General features: G+C 44.5%; 1 long non-coding RNA gene across 1 annotated transcript; it reads left to right on the top strand.

Moving 5' to 3' along the window:
• Window position 1: 1 nt before the first annotated feature.
• LOC104404000 lies at window positions 2-18,496 on the top strand. The gene is made up of 4 exons (XR_719902.1): window positions 2-69; window positions 16,546-16,611; window positions 16,701-16,756; window positions 17,763-18,496. It is a non-coding gene; the product is annotated as an uncharacterized LOC104404000 (long non-coding RNA).
• The last annotated feature ends 6,401 nt before the right edge of the window (window positions 18,497-24,897 follow it).

Genomic DNA, 24,897 nt, shown 5'->3' with positions numbered 1-24,897 from the left:
CCGGCAGCAGCGCCTCCGACCCGCCACCCATCGCTGGATGTTCCTCCACTTTACCCACCGTATCAAACAGTAAGCAGCTGCTAAAACAAAACAAAAACAAAACAAAAAAAATAACAAAACAAAACACAAAAAAAAAAAGAGTCAAAAAAAAAAGTAATAACATTATATATGAACTGTGTTTCCTACTTGATTAAAAATATAAAGAACTGAGTGTTTATTTCCCTAATTAACCGAGAACTTTTGTACACGTTTAAGCTATTATTATTAAAAGTGTTTGCAAAAATGGTCAAGATTATAATATTGATGAATTATATAAAAAAAAAAAAAGTCCTTTTCATGTTGAGCTAACATTTGACTTTAGCACAAAAAAAAAAAAAGAGATATTTTAGAACACGTAAAATAATATTTTTAGTTTTTTCTTCTCATTTTGTTACCAAATTTCGAACCTTACATGGAGGTTACTATAGTATATTTGACACCCTATATACCTGTGATTAGAGATGTGTATATATATATGAGGGCTAGGCATGCTGTGTGTCTGAGCTTTGTCTAAATGTTATGCAGAAGTTTGTAGAGTTAAAAGGTACGTAGGTTTAATTCATGCAAGGTAAACAATAAGTGCTCTCTTTTATACAATATGCATTGCATCTGGACCTTAAACATATAAAAATGGTCAGTGAAACTTCTGTGAACATGAAGAAAAATTATTAAAAAAGGCATTTAAATGAAATTTGCTAACTTGTGATTTTTACGTTTGAACCAAAGTTATTCAAATAGTAAAAAAAACAAAAAAAAAAAAAAAAGAGGAAAAGGAAAAAAAAAGGCAAAAAAGAGAGAGAAAGAAAAAAAAAAAAAGGAAAGGATTTCCTCCCGTAATAATTTTTTTCTGCACCTGTTTGGTTTACAGCTGAATAGGCCTATTGTCATTGCTGTGTATATGAGATGTACTTGTATTGTTCATAATATATATTTTTTTTATTCTGTGTACTTAAAAGTACTTTAACCTGACGTGCAGCGGTTTCCAGTCGACCTGTCTTTGGGCAGCAGGTAGCAAGTCTTTCTGTGTCGCCACTGGCATGAGCACTGTCTCTTATCTCCTAACGTGGTGCGAGGTCCGAACCCGTGCTGGGACCCCCCTGCCAGTGCTTTTAACTTCTGCAGGCTGATAGAAATCAGAGCGGTGCCATTGCAGAGTAACCCCACTGAGCCGCGGGGTTTTGAAAGTGGGAGCCAAGCCGGTGTGTGTCTGTAACGGATTTCCATGTAGCTCTGGTGCTAGTTATTACTGGGGAAAGGCAGATTTGTCAGAACACTGAGCTGTCCAGGTGTGTTCTCCAAATTGAAATTGTTTGTAATAATAATAATGATGATGATGATAATAATAATAGACTTCTACAGGTTGTTCTTTTTTGTTGGTTTTGTTTCCTTTTTTTTATTTTCAAAAAGTCGGTGTGCTTTTAATTGACTAACTTGCTGCTGTATAGTAAAATAGTAGGCAGATTTGTCAGAACACTGAGCTGTCCAGGTGTGTTCTCCAAATTGAAATTGTTTGTAATAATAATAATGATGATGATGATAATAATAATAGACTTCTACAGGTTGTTCTTTTTTGTTGGTTTTGTTTCCTTTTTTTTATTTTCAAAAAGTCGGTGTGCTTTTAATTGACTAACTTGCTGCTGTATAGTAAAATAGTAATATATTTTTATCATTAAAGTGCTGCATGACTATCATCGTTATGAGTGAAGAGAAAATGTTACAAAAAGATGCCTTAAACAGTGAAAACAAAACTTTTTTTTTCTTTCTTTCTTTTTCCTTTTCTTTTCTTTCCTTTTCTTGGCTGGAATTCAGTAGACAGCGTTTCAGAGAAACTAGGATCTTGTTCCACTCAAAAGTTTTTTTGGGATGCAATTATTTTCAATGGTCTTGGAAGTTGGTAGACCTGGTGGCTGCGCTGCTTTACTGGTGGTCAAGGATGGAGTGTCGGAAGGGTGGGGAGAAAAACAGAAAGAAGTTTGTTTTAAGGAATTTTATTTCCTGCTGTCTTTTTATTCCCATTTGAATTTATAATTCCCTTTCTCTTTTTCCTTTTGAGATGTACTGTAAGTGTCCAAACAAGCTGTCTCCATTGTACCCTCCATTATTTCCCTTGACAGAAGTTTTGCTGTTGGTGTTCACAGAAAGTTAACTATAAGCTGCCGGTAGCGAGGTGTTTCTGTTTCTTTTAAACAATCACTGGAAATGTTTAAAATTGCTTTAATGTGCACTTTCCTCTTTCCCAGTAGTAAAATAAGCTTTCAGAGTGCGTAATGTGACATTTGACATGGTTCTCAATTGCATGTAAACATTTGTCTGATAACCTGCTTTTGAATTTGAGGCTCTGGATGGGCAGTTCCATTGGTTATTGTACTTCAACTGTGATGTGTGTGGGACTGCATTCTCCATGCTGCTAGACGTAGTTAGGACATGAATTGCTTTGGTTTTGCTACTTGACTGATTGATTGTCTCGGTCCTGCTGTTCACTGCCCTCCCTAAAGATGTTGCGCTGCCGATGGACATGGGCCGGTGCTTGTAGTTCCATGCTGCCGCGGTGTGTGTCCAGCAATGAGTAGCGGGAGGCGATGAGAGTGCAGCGAGTGTCCTCCCATAGCTTCCCATGGCCAACGAGGGGTCTTCTGACCCACGCCGCCCGGATCCTGCCTGGGATCCGGCTGACTCGAGCAGCACAGGGGCCGCACGGTTCCAGTCCAACCAGCCCCACCAGTACAGCCCCCTGGCAGTTCTGTGAACAGTGTCCGAGAACTCGTGGTCAGTTCTTGTCTCGTTTTGGGTTTCTTCTGCGTGTTTTGTAGGGGGTTTTTTGTTACTTCTTTCAACGCACGTTATGTATGTTCTAGGACTTCATGAATGATGCTAATTGAAAGACAAAATGACTGTAAAGGTTCGTGGGATTTCGCTCCTGGTTTTCTTTTTGGTTTGATTTATTTTTTTTGCTTATTTTTGTTTTTCCCAGAGGTGCTCGGTACTTTACCAAGGCTCTAATATATCAGTATTTAACACAAAGTACAGAAAACCCTGTTTAATGTTAGGAGAAGAAAGGTATATTTGACCATATGTGTTGTTTTAAAATAAGACAGTATGCTCAAATGTGCCAAGATACCTAATTCCTGAGAAGTATGCCTTATATTTTCCTTGCTGATATGCTTTTAAATGTCTTGTAGAATAGGTCCAAGAGCATGATAAAAACTACTTTATAATGACTACATGCAAGAAAACTTGAAATTCATTGCAATACTGACATTATTTTATTTTATTTTTTTAAGTTAAAAGGACACTGTCAAGTAATTTACCGTTGAAATACAACCACCCTGTAAGTGGTTTTGTGATAATGGAGAAATATCCTCCTAATTTAAAGTATTTTTTTGGTTGTTGTTAAAAAAAAAAAAAAAAAAAAAAAAAAGAGGAAAACTGCTCTGTCTCTGAGAAGCTAAATAAAAAAGAACCAAAATGAACTGCTGTTGGTTACTGCCTTTTCATCATGGTCCCTCTCGGGATGCTCCCAGGGACCCGTCCTGGGCGCTGAGGCCAGGGTCCAGTGCCCATGGTCAGCAGTTCAGCAGTGGGGTAACAGGCAGGATGCTGGGCTTCCAGCACGGTGTAGCCGTAATGCAGAGGAGAGCTTCTTTGGAAAATTCCAATCGATAAAAAAAGGAAAATGGGAAAAAGAAAAAAAAAAAAGACTAAATAAATACTTGACAGTGTCACTTTCTTGCGTATCCCTTGCAGGGGTTGAAATGTGCTCGGTGGGAACGCGGTTCGCAACCTGCCATGGGACTGTGGTGAGGTGCAGAGGGGCTGCCCGTGAGGGCAGGGTGCGAGGCAGAGGTAGTCCCATGCAGCAGGGAGAGAGCGGCCGGTTGAACCCCTGCCCAGAGCCGACTGGTATCTTCTTTTATTTGGGGGGGGAGCAATTACTTTGTTGCCTTTACAAATAGCACTGTAACCACCTTTTTTTATGATTAGCTGTAGTATAACCTTTGTCCCTTCAAACTATGCAAGCTATGAAATGTAAATTAGGGATCAGTTAAAGATAGTTGATTATATTCAATCAGATGACATTCATGCACTAACTGGAGTATATACAGATAAAGCTATTAGAGTGACTTGTATGCTAACAGCAAGATATAACATACCTACCTATTCTAAAAAGAAAAATGATTATTAATATTGTATAACAGGACTGTGGGGGTTGGGAGGGGATGTTATCTCTTACCTTCTTAAAGGGGGATTTAAGATTTTTATAACTGTTTTTTCCATCAAACTTTAATATTTTTGTCAAAATTTTAGGTATTTAATTTGTAAAATAGATTTTACTTTGTACTGGCGTACAGAAAACAGGGGTTGATTTAAACTTTTTTGAAGCCAAGTGATCAACTACATTTGTAATAAAAAGTCAATGGATCTATATCAGTCGTACTCACTGTTTTCATTTCTTGTACGTTCTAATGCAGTGGCGCTGTATGTCTCCCAAGGAACAAAAAAACTGGGGAGGTGGGTGGAAGGAGAAGGCAAAAACGTCAGCTTTGAGGCTGCAAATTGACGTTCCGTAGGCGAGTGGCCCGCGGTCAGTGGAGATTTGGTAGATATGCGTTTTTACCAGAACCACGGTGCACTGTTTGAAGAAGGGGTTATGAAAACCTGACGTTTTTGGCATGTCTTCACTTCATGCTTCCACCTTGGTGCCCGTAAATTCTCAAGCCGCCCTTTTGGAAGTGCTTAAGAAAACCATATCCAAACCAAGCAAAACTCTTGATTACTCCTAAGGTGGTGAACTACAGCACATCACGTTTTTACACCCGCACACGTTGTCATCTCCTTTCCTAAAAGGTCTGCCATTTCCTTCTTTTCTCTAAGTTCAATAGGTTAAACTGTTCTTTTTTACCTTAATTTAAATCACCAAGTGTTTTGGATTGAAGACGTCAGCAGATCCACCAAGGTTGGATCCAACACCTTGCAGAGCACTAGCACAATTATTTTTTGTTTGCTTTAAACCCAGACCTCCCATTTCCCCTGTCAGGGCATATACCAAATCTGATTGACTTGTCTGTGGCAGAAGTTGTGGGAGCTACAACTGGAGAATAATGACATTAATGTACAAGAATGCTAAAACAGATTTACATTTGGGAGGGGGCTCTTGTGAAACACGAAAACTCAAAGTGTAACTAGGACCATCCGGTTTCCTGGGTTTTGCTAGTCCAGTGGGTAGGAAGTGAGTTTCTCGTAGGTGTGTTGGAAAGCAGGCAGTGAGAGCAAGTTCTTCCCCAAGTGTGCAGTTTGCTCATTCAGAAACCTGCTGCTTCTTGTTGGCTGGGACTGCTTGTTGGGAGGCAGGGCTCTGCCTAAAGCACTGCATTTTCTCTGCTAAAACGGCTCTGTCAAGAATGGGTTTATTTTTAGTTGCAAATTTTAAATACTGATTTTTCACCGTTTTTTCTTCTCCGCCCCCCCCCCCCCCCCCCCCCCCTTGCTTTTTGTCAGGCTTACCCAAACTTCCCTTTCATTTTCTTACTATCCTTCTTCACTGGCTGCCTGCTCTTTGTTACAGCTCAGTTTGTGTAACTGAAAGGTCACTGTCCATGTGGGTGTTTGGACTCTCTGGAAGAGGAGTCTAGTGTAGTTTTAAGATCTCGTGCTGGGCTTTGTAGTTTTTGCACATGCACTTCTCTCCTTAAAAGTTTGACTCTCCTTGGCTTTCTTCTGTAACATATGAAGCTAGGTGAAAGGATCTGAATTTCTGGTAGCAGAACAGAGAAGCGGGCTGCATGCAAAGCATTGTCAAAATGTTTTGACAAAGCCGACAAGGTAAACAAGAGAGTTCCATTTTTATTCTTGATTTCCTTCTGCCGTTGCTATCTCCTGTGCCACTTGCAACAATGAAGGATAATTTCATCCCAGAGCTTTTTTCCAAGCCTGTGGTACCTTTTACTCCGCTCACTTGCACGTGATGCAGCTCGCTGGCACCACAGAATGCTGTGTGTGGGTTGCGAACGTGGCGAGGAGATACATATATATAGTTAATAATATATATAGTTAAGCTAGTTAAGGTTAATCCAAATGGACTTTCAAAATTATAATCGTTTTAAAAAGCGTGTTCTAACCAGAGCCTACTCTTTGGACCCGAAGTTCATGGCATTTTTTGTCTAAGTGGGATCTCTCATGTTGAAATTCCTGAGGGTGATGGTCTGATGGCACAGGAAGGATGCTCCTCTTGTGTGGCAGCTGGAATTCCTATGCTGGAGTTGGGCTGCCTGCTCTGCTGCCATCAGCTGTGGTGCATCCCTGTTCCTGTACCGCTCATGCTGGGTGGTCTCGGGTCTGCTGTGGGAATTTCTTAGCCTCCTATCTTTCTTTTTAACTTCTTATCTTTTCAATGCATTTTGGTCCCCAGTGGGACTGTGTTTTAGCAGCAGTAGAGTCTGGGGGAAAGTCAGCCTACCCAGGGGTCCACAGTGCATCCCATTTGTGGGCTGTGAGGCTTTACTGGGCTGTGCATTGCATGTCCATGCAGGACTGAAGATAGCAGAGAGAAGTAAACACCAAATCATTCACTTTTATGGGTTCACAGAGTTAGTCTGCAATGGTATGCTGGATATTGTATTGCAATTTGGATGGCATAAAAGCTGCTGCTGGAGGTGTACATTAGAGGGAAAAGGATGAATGGGTTTGGTGCCGTCCCGCTAATGAAGACATCTCCTGAGCGAGCAGAGCCAGGGGGGTACCGAGCCTGGTAAAAAGATTTTGTCCTGGGGTAGAAGCTCCCAGCAGTCACAGCAGAGGAGGTGTTATCTGTCTGAAGGATAGGAAGAGGCTGTCAGAGCATGGCAGGAGGGTGGGCAGCCAAGGGGTGCCTTGGCTGTGTGCAGGTGCTGCAGCATCTGGACTGGTGTTTGGGGTAGGGGGTAGGTGGTGTGGAGAAGCCCATCAGAGTGAGATGACAGCAGCTCTGCAGCCGTTTTGCTGTGGGCAGCCAAGGGGGGTCATGCAGCTCATGATCCCAGGGGCTGTGGGGCTGAGCTCCGCTGGTGGGGCAGCTCTGCTGGTCCCATCTCTGCTGGTCCCATCTCTGCTGATCCCATCTCTGCAATATGGTCTCTGTACATGGCTGAAGCCAGACAAGCAGACGTGTGTTGGGAGAGTCAGAGCATGTCACTGTAAAGGTAGTAAACAGTTGTATAGCCTGTTTGAAGGAAAATGTCACAGAAGAAGGAGAGTTGAAGTTACACAGTGAGGAATGAGGCATGTTTGCATGGAAGAGTGTCAGCTGGAGATTAAGTGAGAAAAGGTGAAGATAGAGGGCTTCTGCCCCTGCTGTCTGTCTTTTGAGCGTTGACTGATTAAAACAAGGCAGAGCAAATGTCTGGATGTCCCCACACAGTGCTTCACTGTCTCTTTGCAGATCAGTTCTGCTGATGCTCCTTTGCCTGGAGAGGGGATCTGGTCCTGAGCCTTCTGTTCTGGAAGGCACCATGTCCAGCCAAGGGGAAGCGCAGCTCAGCTCAGGCTGGCTGTAGGTTTGCTTGCATGTGGCTATTGTCTCATTTTGGGTGTCCAGGACCCTGCACCGTACATCTCCAGGGCTGAGGTGGTGTCTGCAGTAGTTCTGCAGCTCAGGTTGGGCATGAGCTTCAGCTGCCGAGTGCTGTCCTGTCTCTGTGATGTGCTTTGGCTTTACTGTGGAGCTGACTCAGAGCACGTGGCCTGATTTGTTTGGGGTTTAGCTAAGCCTAAAGACAAGCTCTAGCAACCACTGGGCATTAGGTCCATTAGACCAAGCTATGGGAGAGTAAAATCCCCAAAACACTGATAATGTAACTGTTGTGTCCTGAGCTGACTCCTTTGCTGTTGAACTTGTCTCTGGCTGTGCTGGTTGCTCATGTAGACGTAGCCCTGGATAAAACAGGAGACTGCCTGTGTAGATGGCTGGCCATTGTTTTTGCACCTCATTGTCTTGAGGCTCAACTTCACGACACATGACATACTTCTGCTCCTTTCTGGATCCCAGCCATCAGTTGGGAGAGCACTTGCTTTGAATGGGCATCTTCTGTCTCCCCAGCAGGTGATTTGGTCTTAAGTCTTGTAATTCCTTGACTTTGCTGGTCATCAGTTGGTTTGCTGTCCGTGCTGTCATTAGCTTTGCAAAAATGCATTCCTTAGCCTTTTCTTAGGAGTCTCTTTCACAAAGGAGACTGAAGCGAAAAGAGGACTCACTGCAACACTGGCAGTGGGAGTTTGAGCTGAGCCTTCCTGGCTGTGGTGCAGAAGGGTTTTTTTCTTGAAACACTATCTTGAAATATGCAGGAAGCAAAGAAAAGCTTCATTCTTTCTGTTGTAGATTGGAGAGGTGAGAGGTGTGGAGTTACATCTGCAGCATGGAAGGGTATGTCCCTCTTGGCTTGTGAAATCTTGGAGGATCTGGTCTGCTGCATGCTGCCGGGAAGCCAAAGTGCATGTCTGGAGAGATTAGACAGTTTTTAAGGGAAAAACCTCTAGATGTTGAGTTGTCGTTTGGGTCAGCATGTTGATTTCTGTAGAGAGCTGCTCATAAAGGTGCCCTTCAAATGGCATCTGAATCCCTGTGGCCATATTGACCCCAGTGGATTTGGATTTTATGCTGGACATGGTGCAGAGACTGTGCGGCAGCCCCATGGGTGAGCTCCTGTTGCAGGAGATCATGTCTCACTGACACATGTCAGCGGTTTGGACTGTGAGATGGCACTGTCATGCTTGCAGGAAGCTCTGGGAGCCAAGCCTGGGCTCTTGGGGACATCTCGTCATTCTGCTGGACCAATGCTCAAGGGTGGGCCAGCAGTGGCACCGGGGGCTTCAGGGCCGGCGTGTGGGGACACGTGAGCTGCGGGGTCTCTGCTGCAGGGCTGCTCCCCACAGGCATGTTTTCGGACGCTCTGTGTCATCAGCTGTGCTGATGTGGGCAGTGCCAGGATGGAGCTGCAGGCTGCATGCAGCGTCTTGGAGGAGCTATGTCTCTATCACATATATGCCTGGGTAATTTATATTGCTGAGAGTTGGGGGCGGAGAAGATGAGCAGTGGCAGTTTTTAACATTGCTGGTGAATGTCTTGATGTGCGACTTGAGCTCAAGTCACTGGGTGCTCATCAAATCCACAGTGCCCTTCAGCTGTTGTGTTAGCCCCGGTCAAACACTGGAGTAGGTTTTGTTCTTCTAACTCTGGATAGAAAGGCATGTGCCAGAGTGCAGGACAGCATCTGTGCATCTTGGGCAGGACCTGTCTGGATAGGACATCTTGCAGCAGCCCTTTCATTTGAAGGTTTATTGCTTCGGTTTGTCTTTCTCTCTCCCAGGTTGGCCTTGCTGTAGTGTCTTACTAGGTAATACATTTTATTTCTCCTTGCTCTGTCCTGGTTGCACAACAGTTTGTGAGTGCAATGCTGGATGCTGGTTTTATTACCTATGGTCTCCTGAGGTTTGAACTTGCCTGGCCTTGCAGTTTGCTCGGGCATTTATTATGGGTAGAGGAGCTCAAACCAGCAGCTCCTTGGGAGTGTTCATCAGCACATTGGCATCAAAACTCACCTGGAGATCAAGAGGGGGGCAGTGGGTGTCCAAGGGCCAGCTCTTCTGCACTGGTCTATCAGAAGCAAGTCCAGCAAAAGCAGGTTCAGCTGTATCACTTGTAGGTGAACTGTGGAAACTTGCTGGTCTATCGATAGCTCAAGAAATGCCGGGGCTAAGAAGCGTGGATAAAGGATTTAGTGAAATACAGTGTTTAAACCTCCCACTCAAGTGATGCTGAGGAGAGCTGGCAATGTAGCATTGGCTCATCTGGAGCTGTGTGGGAGAGCAACTTAAGAATAATGTTGTGTGAGCAGCACCAGAGGTGAAGAAAAGGAGCCAGTGTCTTGTCAGGTGCAGAGTTATAAATGGGGTCAAAATTTCCTTTTCTTAAAGATACTGTTTATTTAAATAATAAATGGCAATAGGATCACCATTGCCAGGGGCTGCTGAAGGGCAAGCAGGCAGGTCTCTGAGCAAAATAGGGACTAGAGATTTTAAATTATATTCTAGCATTAATAATTCTGAACTGAACACTGCAAATTCATGTAAATGTCATCTCTGCTTTCATGCATGCAGACAGTTTGGTTTGTGGATGGGTCTTTTGACAGTACCCTGTACAGAGGCTCATTCAGTCTTTGAACTAAAAGAAACTGGCTTCTGAGAAGCAACTATCAATAAAAGTCCTGGTAAATGAGTCCTTACAGGCTTCTGCATGGCTATATATAACTTATCTTGGCCAGTGAAAGTCTCTAATTGGTGGCTTAAAGTAATTAAAAGAAAAGAATCTGTTAATAGTCTATTTTTAGTTTAAAGATGGACTTTATATGGTCATAAAGTAAAAATCCTTGCTTGATTATGGTTATCAAAGCATATTATTTTAATTGCACTAGAAACTGCACACAGGAGTGCAGAGAGGACACACTTTATGAGTGATTATGTTCTGATAAAATACTGTACAACAAGTACAACAAGTGGAGGCGCTCCAAGCTCCAGAAAGTGTCTTGAGGCCAAAGTTGCTGAGCTGGTAAAGAAGAGATGGCATTAAATCATCTGCAGATGGTTGTGGTCCATCCTCACCTTGGCGCTGGCTGCCTTGCCTTTTACTTGTGGAAACTTGGCTCACAACTGGGCAGGATTAAAGGGGCAATTTATAATTTAATACTAAAGCCTTGGTTGAGGAGTTGTTCTCTGTTCTGGACGTGCCTTCAGAAGCTGGGACAGTACCTTTGGGAGGTTTGGATGGCAGGGAATTTAGCTGTGGGAAATACAGGTTCTGCTCCCGATGATGTGCAGATCCATCTGATGAGTTGCCTGTTGAGAGGACAAGCAGATCCTGAAAGATACCAGAGTGCTTGGGACTGTCATCCTTGAAGCTGAGATACTTGGGTATTTGGGTGCCTGGAAGAAGACAGAATTTAGGGCATAGTGGTATCTCTTCCTGTAGGTGAAGGCACCAAACAGGAGTGCAAGAACAAACTGTGTCTCTTTCTCCTGGATGGCAAGGGGCTGCTTTCTGGCACAGGGTGTGAGGAGATTGAGAGCGGAGTTGGGTACGTTGGGCTGCACATTGGGATAAGAAATGGGCGTGTGGTCCAGTGTGGAAACATGAAACAAAAGTAGTTGTAGACTGCTTGGTGGTGTAAAATGATCTTGGCATAGCTGGTGTGACTGAAACAAGGAGTGGGGAGGTGATGAAAATCAGTAAGATACTGCATTACCTGCCATCAGACTATACCAAATAGGCACCATAGGTCGTAAAGGTGTGAAGGAACACTAGATCTGACAAGTTGCTGTAAAATCTGAGAGGAAATTGGAGTAGTGACAACCACACAGCCAAATTTATGTTGTATATAAATCCCATATTTTAATGACATGGAGGTATTAGGAAATTTTCTATTCCAGACAAGAAGGTGGTTATGGATTTAATGGGTCTGAGGAAAAAAACAGGCTCATGTGTCTTCATAAACCTGTATGAACAAGTAAATTCAATTATGTCCATGCTATCTGGCTGGATTGTTCGGGAAGGAGCTGGCTAACATTTTGGTGAACAAATATCTTGATTTACTTGAGGGATCATTTCTTGTACCAACCTGGTATAGAGTTAGCCTTGATTTAGGGCTAAAACTGGTTTGAGATATAATTACTGTTGAGTCATTAAATAGCAGGCAGTGACCACAGTACAATTACAGGTTCAGCATCCTCAGGGGTAGAAGGTGTTGGACTAAAAATGAGTCTTGTGCTATAGAACATTGCAGAGGAGAAGATCAGAAAAATAAAGTCCTTAGACTTGTCAAGGCAGCCCCGTAGATATGTGGAAAGGTTACAGATAGCTGAGTAGGGCAGAGCTCTGCCATGAAGGAGCTTCAGAGCTGAAGTGGAAATCACTTATAAAAAAAGGGACTTCTGGAGTCCAGAAAGACTCCATCAAAAGACAGAAGTCAGTCTCTTGCAAAGTGGACTGAAAGAGCCGTGCTGTATAGCAGGTAGCCTGTGAGCTGAAAATTAAGCAGTTCAAGAGGGACTTTGAAGAGCCCAGGTCTTAGGGAGCAAATGCTGTCTTAAGTGTGTCAGAGATGAGGCTGGGGAGAAAATCTTGAGCATGCAAGACTGAAGGCACAGTTAATTTTCAGCACTTCGTGCTACTTAAGTGTCTTCTCCGTGTCATTCTGGAGCATAGGGCATGTTTGAGATCCTGCCTATCCATCACCACAAGGATGGTAAAGAGAAGGAACCACCCTCTGAACTCAAGTGGTTGAGGCAGAGAAGTTGGAGCAAGTAGTGAATTTAAGTGGGAAAGCAACCGAAGTTGTAAAAGAGCTTAAGACTGAATTGCTAAAGTTACTAGCAAAAATAGGGCTGTTAGAAACTGGCTTTACCATAGAAAAACTATGGTGTTCTCCATAAATAGCTAACATCCTAATGTCAGATTGTTATTTTTTTAGTTAAAGTATTAAACAGTGCACTGGGAATTGCAGATCAGCAACCCTGCACTCTGGTTTGAGAAGGAGAAACTGAAGTGCTCTAACTCTTCAGAATGTGATAGGTTGAAAGCAACATACTTTCTGCAAAGAAAGGTGGTTGGACTAGATTGTCTTTGAAGGTCCTTTCCAACCCAAACCATTCTGTGATTCTATGATCAATCTTGTTTTCTGGGTAATCTACCAGAATCTTTGAATGTGTTGACAAACAGCAGGAGGTAGAGAACCAACTGATCTTTATTTGGTTGGGTTAAAAGGTTTTTATCAAGTCCTCCCAAGAAGGTATTCAAAAATTATGCTTGTAATGATAAGAGTAATATCATGGAGTCCTTCTCTATTTGCAGCTGATGTTGATCACTTGGGCAACAAAAGTCAGACAGAAGTCTAGTAGGAGATGGTGATCAAAGGCTTCCAAGTAGATCTTCAACTTTTGAATAAATGAGTTTCCACTGGAAAATGGTGATTCATTAAAACTAAAGATGCCAGGTGGAGAAGGGTTGATTTTCACTGAACTTTTCTGGTGAGCCCATCTAGGTCCAGGACTCAAGGTCTGCTTCACCACAGAGAAGAAACAAGCCCACAATACTGGGTAGTGTGGCATCACGATTCTTCCTTTAATGTGGCACCCCCCCATTCAAATTCCTACCCTGAGCTTGACTTGCAGGTCTGCCAGATCCCAGAGCATTTCTCAACAGCTGTTGTGGAGGATATGTTCTGTTTTCTTTTGGTTTTTACCAGGAAAAATCTAAAAGGTTTTGGTTTGGGCAATGGGCAGAAAGGGAAGGAGTGGGCAGAGAGGTCTGGTCAAAATTTTCCAGGTCTTGTCACTGTTCTTGAGGGAGGGGTGTCCATGTGTGTCTCCAAGAGACCTAGAAGGACCCATAGCTAACTGTTGTGAGCTAGAACAACCCTTTGCTGTTCTAGCTTGGGTTTAGACTCCTTGAAAGTCTAGAAGTCGTGGCAAATGCAGTTGCTTCTCCCACCTTCCCTAAGTACATTGAAAGACCAAAGAGTAAGTGCTTTCTAAGTCATTGGATTTTGCAAGAGGAGCAGGTTAACTGCAGCCACCTCATGGCTTTCAGTTAGAGTTAGTATTTAGATATAAGAATTGGCAATTGAAATTGCCCCATCCCTGTCCGTGTTCAAGGCCGGGTTGGACACAGGGGCTTGGAGCAACCTGCTCTAGTGGAAGGTGTCCCTGCCCATGGCAGGGGTTGGAACTGGATGAGCTTTAAGGTCCCTTCTAACCCAAACCATCCTATGATTCTATGAATGAGCAGAGCAGATGGTTTATACCATAGAAGTGGCTTCAGCTTGGCCTTGACTGGACAGTTCAGAAGATCATGATGAAGTCTGGTACTGTGAGCATGCGGCAGTAGGGGCTGGCTCTGGGAGACACAAGGCAATAGGCAGGGGAAAAAAAAAGGCAATTTTTAATGCTTCAGCAGTATTGCTGGGCTTTAAGTGATTTGCTCATTCAGGAAGAAGAATATCTGATTCTGGGTAGCAAAAGCAAATGAGGTGAAGGTGTATAAACTGCCATAGAAAACAACTGTGTTTTAGAGAGGTAGGTGCTGAGGTCTGAGAGGCTGCAGTGCATGAACTCTCCCGTGACACAGTTCATTGGACCCTCGCGGTGTCCCTGTGCTCCTTTCCCTTGGTAATCTGGTGCTTGTCACTGATGCAACCTTTGTCCCCTCCCCTTAGAAATACTATATTCATGAGATTGCTCACTTCTAGTTAAATTATACCAGCTGACTTTGAAGTACTTAATATAAAATGTCGTGGTATGCTTGCATGATAGTTATTTGATGTAAGAACAAAAATCTCTTGTGCTCTCTTTAGGAATCTGGGCTTTGAGTTTCATTGGGGAGCGTTGTACGTACCCAACTGCACGGGATCAGGCCCATCTCTTTTTTAAAATGTATTTCACATCTGAGATTAGAAACATTCTAGGAGACAAATGGGAAGATAAAGTTGTCTGTTACAGGCTCAGATGATAATAGCAACTTGTGCTAAAGGCTGTCCGTCCACATAAAAAACTGCACGGCTGCTTCTGTTCTAACTGCTGTCAAAGGTCTGGCATTTTGGTAATAGTACTTATTTTCTAAATGTACTGAGTATACTTGCCTTTAAATCCTGTTAGGTACAGATAATTATTGTTGGTATTCTGTAAATTAGCTCTATACTAGCATTCACGTTGGACTAGGCTTAATATTGTGAGTGTCAAAGATGACTTGAAAAAGGAAAATTCATTTATACCCTTTTAATGCAGCTCTACCCCATACAGAGGATCGTTTCTAGAAGTACCAGGAGTGCTACAACTGTCTCCCCCCTTTGTACTTACTGTGATTTTCTGCAGGAGAACGTACATATTTAAATATATTTTTCGATCCTTTGGAGACGCTGAGATATTTTCACAGTGAGGTCCATGGAAATAGATAAACCAGGCCATAATGCAGAGAAAATGTATCTTTTCTTTTTGTTTTTTTCCCCCCTTCTGCCGTTCGTCAGGCCTCTGTGCTTTTTTAATATTATTATTTTTAATGTAAAACAGTGAAATTGTTTGAGTACAAATCACTTCGCCCATGTCTGGTGCGACATCCTCTAACACTGTAGGTCTGTTCAGGCTGGATTATTTATGGTCTTCCAGAAAAACTAGATGGGACTGGAATTACTAATGCCAAAATTTGCCCACAGCAAGGAAGGGAAATCCTTGTTCTCAAGACATACCCCATCCAGACCCTTTCCAGTCACCCCACAGCACCCCACAAGGGTATAAATACCTAGTTTTTCTTTTCCAGGTGATCTTTAAGGCAAGGCAGCAGTGAGCAGGGTCAGTCTGTCTGGGCAGATGGGACGGGGCTCCTGCCCTGCAGATTTACCCTACTTCGGCATCAAACCCAGCTGGCTGTAGGCTGGGTTTTTGTCCCCCGAGCAGAGCTCAGCCCCAGTACAGCCAGCCCCGGGACTGTTTGGTGCTCCTTGCACCTTCTCGGGTACTAGATCTCCATGGGTGATGGTGCCCACAGATCGCCCGGCTGCTCAGTGTGCATTTAGGGAGCTACATGTGGTTGGCTTTCACCGTGTCCTCAATTGCGATCCCCAGGGCAGAAAAATTAGGACTTTCTTCTCAGTTAAATTAAAACCACAAAAAGTGAAGCAAAACCTCTGGAGAGCGGTGTTACCCGTAGTAGTGACGGCCATTCACCACCCGCTTCTGTTCAGCCATGACCCCTGCTTTGGTTCTGCTGGGTTTTTAGCCATCTTGACCTCATGTTTGCAAATATTATTGGTAATATAATGCTCTATGTACAGATGTCTGTGTGGCTCATGTGTATGTTTCTGTGGTTCAAGTCAGCCACAGAGTTCTGGAATTTCATTGTACTTTGGTTAAATGTTGGACTTTTAACTCTTCTACTGTATGGCTTCTTGATTTCTCTTGTCCAGTGTGGACCAACTCTATTTTTGGAAATAAATAAGCATGTAAATAAAATGAATGGGTTTATGCCACTTACAAGAAAATGCTTTATTTAAAATATACACTCAGTCTTGTATATTTACGGTATCTCAGGGAGGGACAAGGCTCAGGCACCAGCAGCCTTGGTGATGAGGTACCATATTATGTACAAATTCATTTCCAAGTGGTTTCAGAAGAAGAAACTCCTGAGCCAAACCCCCTTAGGACCAGCCTGAAGGAGGAGGAGGGTGGGGGGGAATCAGAAAGAATTGCGTAGTTTAAGGGGAGTAAAGGAAAGAAACACAACTTTCCTCTCAACACAAGGCTTCTGGTTTGAGGTGTCCGGGTGCCAAGGATACTGCCGAGTGTAGGGATGCTGCGGGGCAGTTCTCGGCTCCTGCCCCGGAGCACGTGGAGATCAGGAGCATGATGACTTCTTCTTTTTTTTTGTTAAACTTCTCCATATAAACCAATATTTACCAGTAATCCTGTGTTTCTGTTTTTGTTTTTTGGCAGACTTTTACCAGTAAATATCGGTTTATTCCTGAAACCAGAAGCCCTAAACATACCTTTGTTTATAAGGTCAGTTGTCATTTTGTCTCTCTCATTCCCCACTCCCCCCCACAGTACAACCCAGCAGGTGATTGAAAGGTACCAAGTTTTCTTTCTAGTTTTCCTGCTCTGCATCTCTGGGAATGGAGCCCGCAGGACCTAGACCCTTCTGTTGGTAACGTAGACCTGAGTTTACAAATTCTTCTTTTACCATTTTAAAGCCTGCTTTTAAAGACAGAAGTGTTCCCAGCTGCGGGAATGAGTAGAACCCCCACAAATGTATAAACACCTCTCTGAAGCCTGTGGGCAGGTCTCTCACAAGCATCTTCAGGCTTGGGGCTGAGGAAATAAGTTACCCCAAAATATACACTAAGAAATGCCATTGCTGGTTTGTAGGGAGCAGGACCGGGGGAGGGAAGGGTGGGAAAGGAGTTGGAAAAAGTCATTTTTCCCCCGATTTTTTCTGATTTACTGCTGGAAGGCAAAGTGTGACGTGGGGAGGAGGGAGAGAGTTTGAACATTGCCCTTCCTGAAATTGCTGTAAACTTTTCCTCCAAGGCTGGGAGAAAGAGCAAGTGCAAGGTCTAATCCTTAAAAGGACATTGCTAGGTGTCTGAGACCCCAGAAGCAGCTGCACTTTTAATGACAGGAACCACTTTAGGTCATTTTGGTGGAGTTTTGGTTATACCCAGACAAATCCCCTTGGGAGCACCGAAGCGTCCTGTATTTTTGTGCAAGTGTTTGTGACCCAAACACAACAACGTTCTGCTGATACTCCAGAAACACGGAAGCTGGTGAGGAATAGAAAACGAGCTGTCTGCATGGTCCCAGCCAATTTTTCTTTCTCCCAAGTAAACAAAATGCAAAAAAAAAGACCCAAATAAAACCTCCCCCCAAAATGCAACGTCCCAACAAAGCAAAGCCAAAGAGGATCTCAAATGCCTACTCTGGTTGTATCGTATGTGGCTGGTGAGAGCTCTTTTGGCCTAGCTGCAGCCTAACTATGTCCCTTTAAGGAGCACCAGTGGCTATTTTCCCCCAAATGAACACCAAAGCTGAGGGGTTTTCAGGTTTCTGACTGCAGGCGAAAGCTCCTGCAGCCTTAGTTGGAGTCCAGAGTGAGGGGAGCCCTTCCAGCTGTGCACTTTGAGCTGAACACTACCTTTCCTCCCCTTTTGCAGCCTGGGTGGTTCTGATTGCTGGCAGTTCTGTAATACAACTTTAATCTGAGCAATTGAGGCTGGTCCTACCTTATCTTCAGACGTCTTGCGGAGGACTCCTGTTACCAGTTTGGTACTCAAAAGCTACACCCCACCATCAGAAGTCACTTACTCTTTTTTTTTTCCAAGGCAGTGATAGATCACCCTCTCTAGCTCTAATGGAGAAATGATAAATGCAATGCAACTTTCTAATAAATTGTTCATATATTCATAATTCCATTGCGATCCCAAATTGGAGAAGAGATCTGTTAAAGGTATATATTAGTCTAGATTTTTTCTTATTGTAAATACTGTAATTTTATAATACTGTCAATATTTTATTAACTTAGAAATATTTAACAGAGTTTAATCTATGGTAGTTGATTTATTTATAGGTTTATGTTGCAGCCAATATTGCATTACATTCTAATGTAAGATTAACTTTCAGCATGTAAACATTGATTTAATCTATCTCTGGAAAGATTAAGAGAGAAAACTTGCTCTTAATCTGTATATCTCCCCCATTTCCCAGTTTGGAATTCTTTAATGAGATATTAGGAGGTTCCAAGAGCTCGGGAATCTTAACAACTGCAGTTGGATTTGAAAACTTGAATTTGGAAATGTGGCTCTTTCACCCTGTGAACAAGTTTGCTTCAATATCTGATCTACACAGTACGGAAGTCTTTATTTTGAGCAAAGGGACACACTCAGATCAATTGTAGATTCTCGGGGTTTGGAGGGGAGGGGAAGCAAAACTCGCCCCAGTGCATGTGTGTTAATGCTTTTTTAACTGCAAGGGGTACAAAAATATCCTTTTCTTGTTTGGCTCTTTTGCTGGAAGCATTCCTGCAGCACTTTGCATCCCTGTTATGAGGAGGCTCCAGAGGTCCTGCCACGGCAGCACCGACTGCAGCCAGTGCTCGGTGAGGTGGGTACACGAGCACCAAGTCTAAAACCTGCCAGGTTTTGACCAAAGTTTTTACCTTTTTTATTTCTTTCATTCTCTCTCTCTCTTTTACTCTGATGGTGTCCCTTTAACAGCATAAAGATGTTCACGTTCTCTGAAAAAAAAAAAACCAAAACCCATAAGGAGTTACTTTCTTTTTAAGGCAGGGCAGAATTGGACTGTAATATGTTTTGTGTAAAAAATACCAAAAATATGTAAGGTTTTTCACGGGAGTTGGTATTTTTGGAGTGTAAAAGTTAATCTTTATTAGAGATGTGCCAATCTATACTGCTTTATTGTAGTGTTGTTACACTTAGGCCTTTCAGTTAACTTACAAATATATACTGTAACAGTATACTTTGTACAGATTTATTTAAAATTTATTTGAAAACTGAAATAAAGTAGGCAGACAATAAAGATATTTATTTTTCATTTGACTATGTAAGAAGGTATCATTCTTTTGGTTTTAGTGCACTGGTGTACCAAGCCTCAGAACCACTGCTTTCTCCAGCTCATAGGATGCTTTTCCGAGACTGTGGATACGTGTATGTGTACTGCTGTGTTGATAAGTAAATGCCAACGATGGAGTTCGTTGCTTTTATACATCCCAAAGAGAAGTTCTCCACCATTCATTTTTCTGTTTTCTGACTGAAAAGGCGTGTGTTTGTGAACAGTGTTCACGCAAGTTCTGCCATCCCACCCTCACATCAGCTTATACCAATGCCAGGATGGGAGGATTTGCCTGCGAACCTTCCCCAAAACACCCCGGTCCGCAGTGGCATCGTCAGGGAGCAGTTCAAACGTGTGTCCTTTGGGCTTTGTGTAAAGCAGATGCAGAACAAGAAAAATCAAGATGTTAAATCCATTAGAAAAACAATTCCTTATTGTACAGTAGTATGGAGATCTCTAGTCAACCTGCCATTAATAATAGATTCTTATTTTTTGAATGATCTATTTAAAAAGAACAGCAAGCATTGTATTTGCTAGTAAATCTGAAGTGTTTACATGGAATTACTAAATAAATTATTTGATCTAAGATGGCTCTCATCAGTGCTGATTTTTAATGCTGAAATTAATTTTGGCAGCTGCTTTTTTAGTTCATGCTGTTCTTTAAAATCTCCCAAAGCAGTTTTTTTTTCTCTCAGTGCATCCTTGTGGGTTAAACAAGGTTCTGAGGAAGATGCAGAGCGTGCCTCTCCCAGTGAGGTCTGGCAGGAGTGCTAGCTAACGTTCTGCAGCCCCCTCCACGCCATGAGACTGCCCCTTCATATTCCAGACAACTGCTTGCAGTACTGACACAGAGAAGGATGCTCTGAGCTGGAAGCCCTGCGGCAGACGCAACTGCTTAGCCGCAGTTTTCACCCATCTGAGTCCTGGTGCATGTATACAGATATAGATATATTTTATAGCAGAAAGCATTGGGATAGAAGTAAAACACCATCCTTCAAGGTAACAAGTTGTCAAACCCAGTTCCAGCATGGCTTGGTCGTGCTTTCCGCTGTCACAAGGCTGCAGGAAAGCCCCGTGCTCCCAGCCCCGTGACCTTGCTCAAGGCCCTTGTGTCCGTGGGCAGTCACGAGGAGCTGAAGCAGACGAGTGCTTTGGATCATCATCTCAGCTGAAGGTGAATTCAGGGGGTTTCCACCCCTCCAAGCACCAGAGCACTGGGGCTGCTCCCAAGGTGGGGAACTGCTTATGCGGCTCCTGAAGCACTCTGGTGCTCCTGAGTGGAGAATGGAGGAGGTGATGTGCTGCCTTGGGGCTCCAGCCCGGCGTGCAAAGCTTCTGGCTGTGGGAGGAAAGCAGCAGGAGTGCAGTTGGTGAGAGGCTGGATGGAGAAATCCATGGAGAAGGACTAGGCAGGAATAGCAGGCAGTCGCTGCAAGTGCCGGCTCTGGCCACACTGTGTCCCCCTCCAAGCACTGCATATGCTCGTTACTTCAGAGGCGTTCAAACTAGGGAAAAAATGAAACTATAAATAATGCAATCTATCCCGCATTCCTCATTTCCCAGGCTTTCTTGTACAGCATGCCAAGTCACCTAATGTTTAATTTAATGCTCTCAGTGCTCAATCCCTGGTTAGAAAACCCGACAAATGCTTACATTATGCACCATTTGGGATATTTTTGGACATGGATTTCACACTTCACGTTCAGGGCAGGATTCCAACCCCCTCCAAGCTGCTGGAGCTGTGATCACTGGGGAGTGCTGAGCCCAGACCCTGCTCCATGCACACAGCCAGTGTACCCCAGCCACCCGTTCCCACTTCCCACTCCTCTCACCCTCACTGTTTGGGAAGCTCTAAGGTGTCTGTCCCTGGCCCTGCAGTGCAGGCCCTGCTCTCCCCAAGCCTTTCACCTCGCCGATCACAGCACACTGCACACCAAGCTGCTTCCACTGCAAATAACTCTGCTCTTGCTTATTCTTCTGAATAGAGTATTTATATGCATCTTCTCCTGTGAGAGCAAGCACGTGGTTCTGAGCAGTATATTCCTAGTAATTTGCTTTCTGAATCAAGCACACTGATAAAATGGCTATGCTTATCTGAGTTACATCAAGAACCTACTTGGGATGGATGTTTCTCCACGCTGATACCTACCAGCCCTGGCCAATGCTAGGTGCTTGAGAAGAAGCTGAAAGAGCAGCTCTGCACCTTGCCGAGCCATGCAAAGCCTTATTTTGGAAAAGAATATTTCCTCCTTAGCTTTATTTTCCCTCCTCACCCCTCACACTGTCTTTTTGGCATCAGGAATTACAACCATAGCGCAGGAAATGATTCAACCCACTGCTGAGCCCCACAGCTCTAACAATGCTTTAATACGGGGCTGGGAAAGGACAAGGTGGATGGACTGACCCACTCAGGGATGTGCCCTCAGTTCTGATCCTGCTGCTCTGGTGGCTTTTCTCATTTCAGTGCTTCAAACAAAACCCAAACTGAAGCATTGGACAAGAACAAAGATCATGAATTTGTGCTTTCAGTAATTGGTGACGTTTGTAACCGATGGGGCGACACTACAGTAACTCGGATGTGGAGCATCTTGAGTCAGCTTTGCCTACGTGTTGGCTTCCAACCAAAGCAATTCCTTCCACGCTGGCTTGCTTGGCATTGCTGAGAACCTGCTGTCTTTTCTGGACATGGGCTGAAGTGGGTTACTCAAGAAGAATAAAGTGCTGCAGGGGGGCATTTTCTGGCATAGGAAACCAGAGGAAGTACTTTTGCTGTCACCACTACGGCTGCTTGCATGGAAAGGTGACTTGAAAACCAACTGAAAGTTCTCCATTACTGCCATGTAGGTGTTGGGAGTAGAGACTGCTCTTGATTTCAAGAAATGTATAATTGGAATGAGGAGGCATAGACATGAACTTGATCCATGTCCAAACCCTTTCTCCCTTCAGCCTTTTAACCCAGCAGAGCATGGTGACTGTAAAGACATAATTTGAATTATTTCACCCCAGATTCATTTCTCCAAGTTTAACATGTGGAGATGCTAAAAGTGGGGAAAGAGAGGAGCTTAAAAAGGAGAAGCAATACTGATGGTAGCATCAAATAGTTGTTCAGATGGGAAACCAACTTGATCATTTGTAGCCACCCACAGGAGGGGTGGGAGAGGCTTGTCTCCTACTGTGTCTCATTTTATAACTCACCAGCGTTTAGGTTGGCCTGGGAATCAAAAGCCATGGCAGAGACGGATGGTGAATTCCATTGCCGGGCCAGAAGGAAGGTGATGTGACTCCTGGTGAGCGATTGCTCTGCACCTCCTGACAAGCTGATGCACAAACACCTCTGGCTGCTCTGGAGCTTGATCAGGGCATTTGGAGGCAGCTGCCTGCTCCTGGGAAGCTGTTCTCACTCTCCTGTTAGCACTGACACTGAGCACTCGGTGCCGGTGGAAGCCTGAAAGAGCTTGAACCATAACAAGGATGTCCCAAGAGAGCAGTGAACAGAGAGAGAAGGAGGACAGGGCTGGTTCTGAACAGCAGCAGATGCTTGGTTTCCCTGCAGCTCCCCTTGCTCTCCCTCCCAGAAGCGTCTCCATGAGCCTAGCCTGCTCCCCTCCTGCCTGGGCTGACTGAGGAGGAGCAAACACTCTGAGGACTGACTGCAAGAACTGAACTGCACTAAAGCTGAAAGCAGGATGTCCCCCAAGCACTACCTCCCTACCCTGCCGGGTGAGACACACTGACTGTAACCTTCGCTGCAGGTTGCATCCTACAAAGCATTTCCAGTTGAGGCCGTTCACCTTGGTCATGAAAACGGACCTGCCTCAAGTGTCTCTTTCAGGAATGGCCATGGAAAAACACCAACATTCGTCTTGATGGAACAAGAGCAGTTGGTGGCCTGACATGGTTGCTGGGCTCCCCTTAGTACAGGAGAAGCTGCTGTCCCCGGTGTTAGAGGATCTTTGCACTACAGGTAGCATCATGTGCAGGATGAGCTGTGACTCCCATCACAGAGAGCAGCAGGGACATAGGGAATCCCTGTGCCCAGCTTTGGTGTCCTCTGGCTGTGCTTCTCCTCCCAACCCTCACGATGCCCCATGGCACTAAGTACCCCTAATCCCTACATTTTTTCTGATGGACTTCCCTCAGTTTAGCCTATAGCTCGATGATTTCTCAGCAAGCCTCTGTTTCTCTGTGGTGGGATCAGTAACAGTGGGTACAGCAATAGCAAAGTATTATTCAATTACCTTTTGGGGTTTAAAAACCTGTGGCTTTACCAGAGGCTAAAGATTCATGGATCTAAAGAACCTTCTGAAGCACCATCATTTGAGCAATAGCAAAGTAAAAGTGGGAAAGGTAAGCTACAGGTGACAACAGCACCGGAAAGTCTTGGTGAAGGACCCTGTTTGGAGCCAGGACATGTCCCCTTCAGTCTTGCTGCTGTCACAGCCAGGTATGCCACCTTGCACCATGGTGTCCCTATCCAAGTGCAGACAGTGCCAGGACACAGAGATTCCTGGCATGGCCTTTGGATCCCAGCCATGGCTTTTGGGGGACTGGGAGGGTTTACCCAGTCCATCCTCTGGACCCACATCCATTAGATGTGGGACTGCTGTGGGAGCATCTAACACCATCCTGTACCTCTCACTGCCATCCCAGCAGAGCCCCCACGGTCCCATTCTGCCAGCAGCAGTCAAGGAGACCCTGTAATGTTGCTCTGGGTACCCTGGTCCTGGGGAAGAGCCAGGATTCCCCGGGCAGCAGGACAGTACACCCAGCACCATGGCTTTCCAGAGTAAAAGATATCATGGAGCCTCCAAAAGGCTGAGATGCCCCCCCAAACTGAAACTCTACAGGCAGCCCCTCCACAGGTTGCAGCCCCTCCACAGGTTGCAGCCCCAAAATGCCCTCTGGCTTTGCTGCAAAGACTGGTGGAGGTGCCTCAGGACACAATGAAACCCAGCACCCAGAGTGATGTGTCATGGACAAGACACAGGGATTTAGAGACAAGGCACTGTCAAAAGAGACACTAATTAGTGCTAATTGCAAGTAATCAGCCAAAACCTAAGAGCATGAAGGAGCAATTGGCAAGCCAATAGCTGGGGTAAGGAGAGCATTTGCTTGGCAGGCCATGGTGGGAGAACCCCACAGATGGGGACCCTGCAGGGCCTCCCCTTTTCCGTCTAGAGACCACATTCCCTTCACATCTCCATCACCTACCCCTGTAGCACTGTCAGCTTTTTCTGCTTTGGTCCTCATGAAGCTCTTTGTGCCCAGAGCAGATCTCCAGGCATGGCACCAAGATCTGCAGCTGCCCTGTGACCCCGGCCAAACCATCACACCCCATTACTGAGCCCCGGGGTGCCTCCTCGAGACAAATGCTGGTGATGAGCAGGGTGCTCTGTCTTGCTCTCAGAACAAGGATGGAAGTTTCCCTATTTCATCCCTGTAATGTGATTCTCCTTCTGCAGTATATGGCTGTTCTCACATCTGCAGACTTTATTTGTCCTCCACATCCTCATGGGTATTGAGGAGCTCTCAGAAATGGGTTTGAAATCCTACCCAATTCCTTCCTGACACATTCCCTGCAATTTCTCCTGGAAGACAGATAATAATCTTGCCCAGCTCTGTAATACAAAGCAGGGTACCAATGCACCCAGGTGAGCAGCACAGCAGGATCCCTGCCAGGGCCGTGACTCTTGTCTCCTCAGCACTCAGGATAACAGTCAG

This window comes from Nestor notabilis, unplaced genomic scaffold (genome assembly GCF_000696875.1).
Source record: "Nestor notabilis isolate BGI_N333 unplaced genomic scaffold, ASM69687v1 scaffold29053, whole genome shotgun sequence".
NCBI classification, from domain to species: Eukaryota; Metazoa; Chordata; class Aves; order Psittaciformes; family Psittacidae; genus Nestor; species Nestor notabilis.
This window is presented reverse-complemented; position numbering and strand designations above follow the sequence as displayed.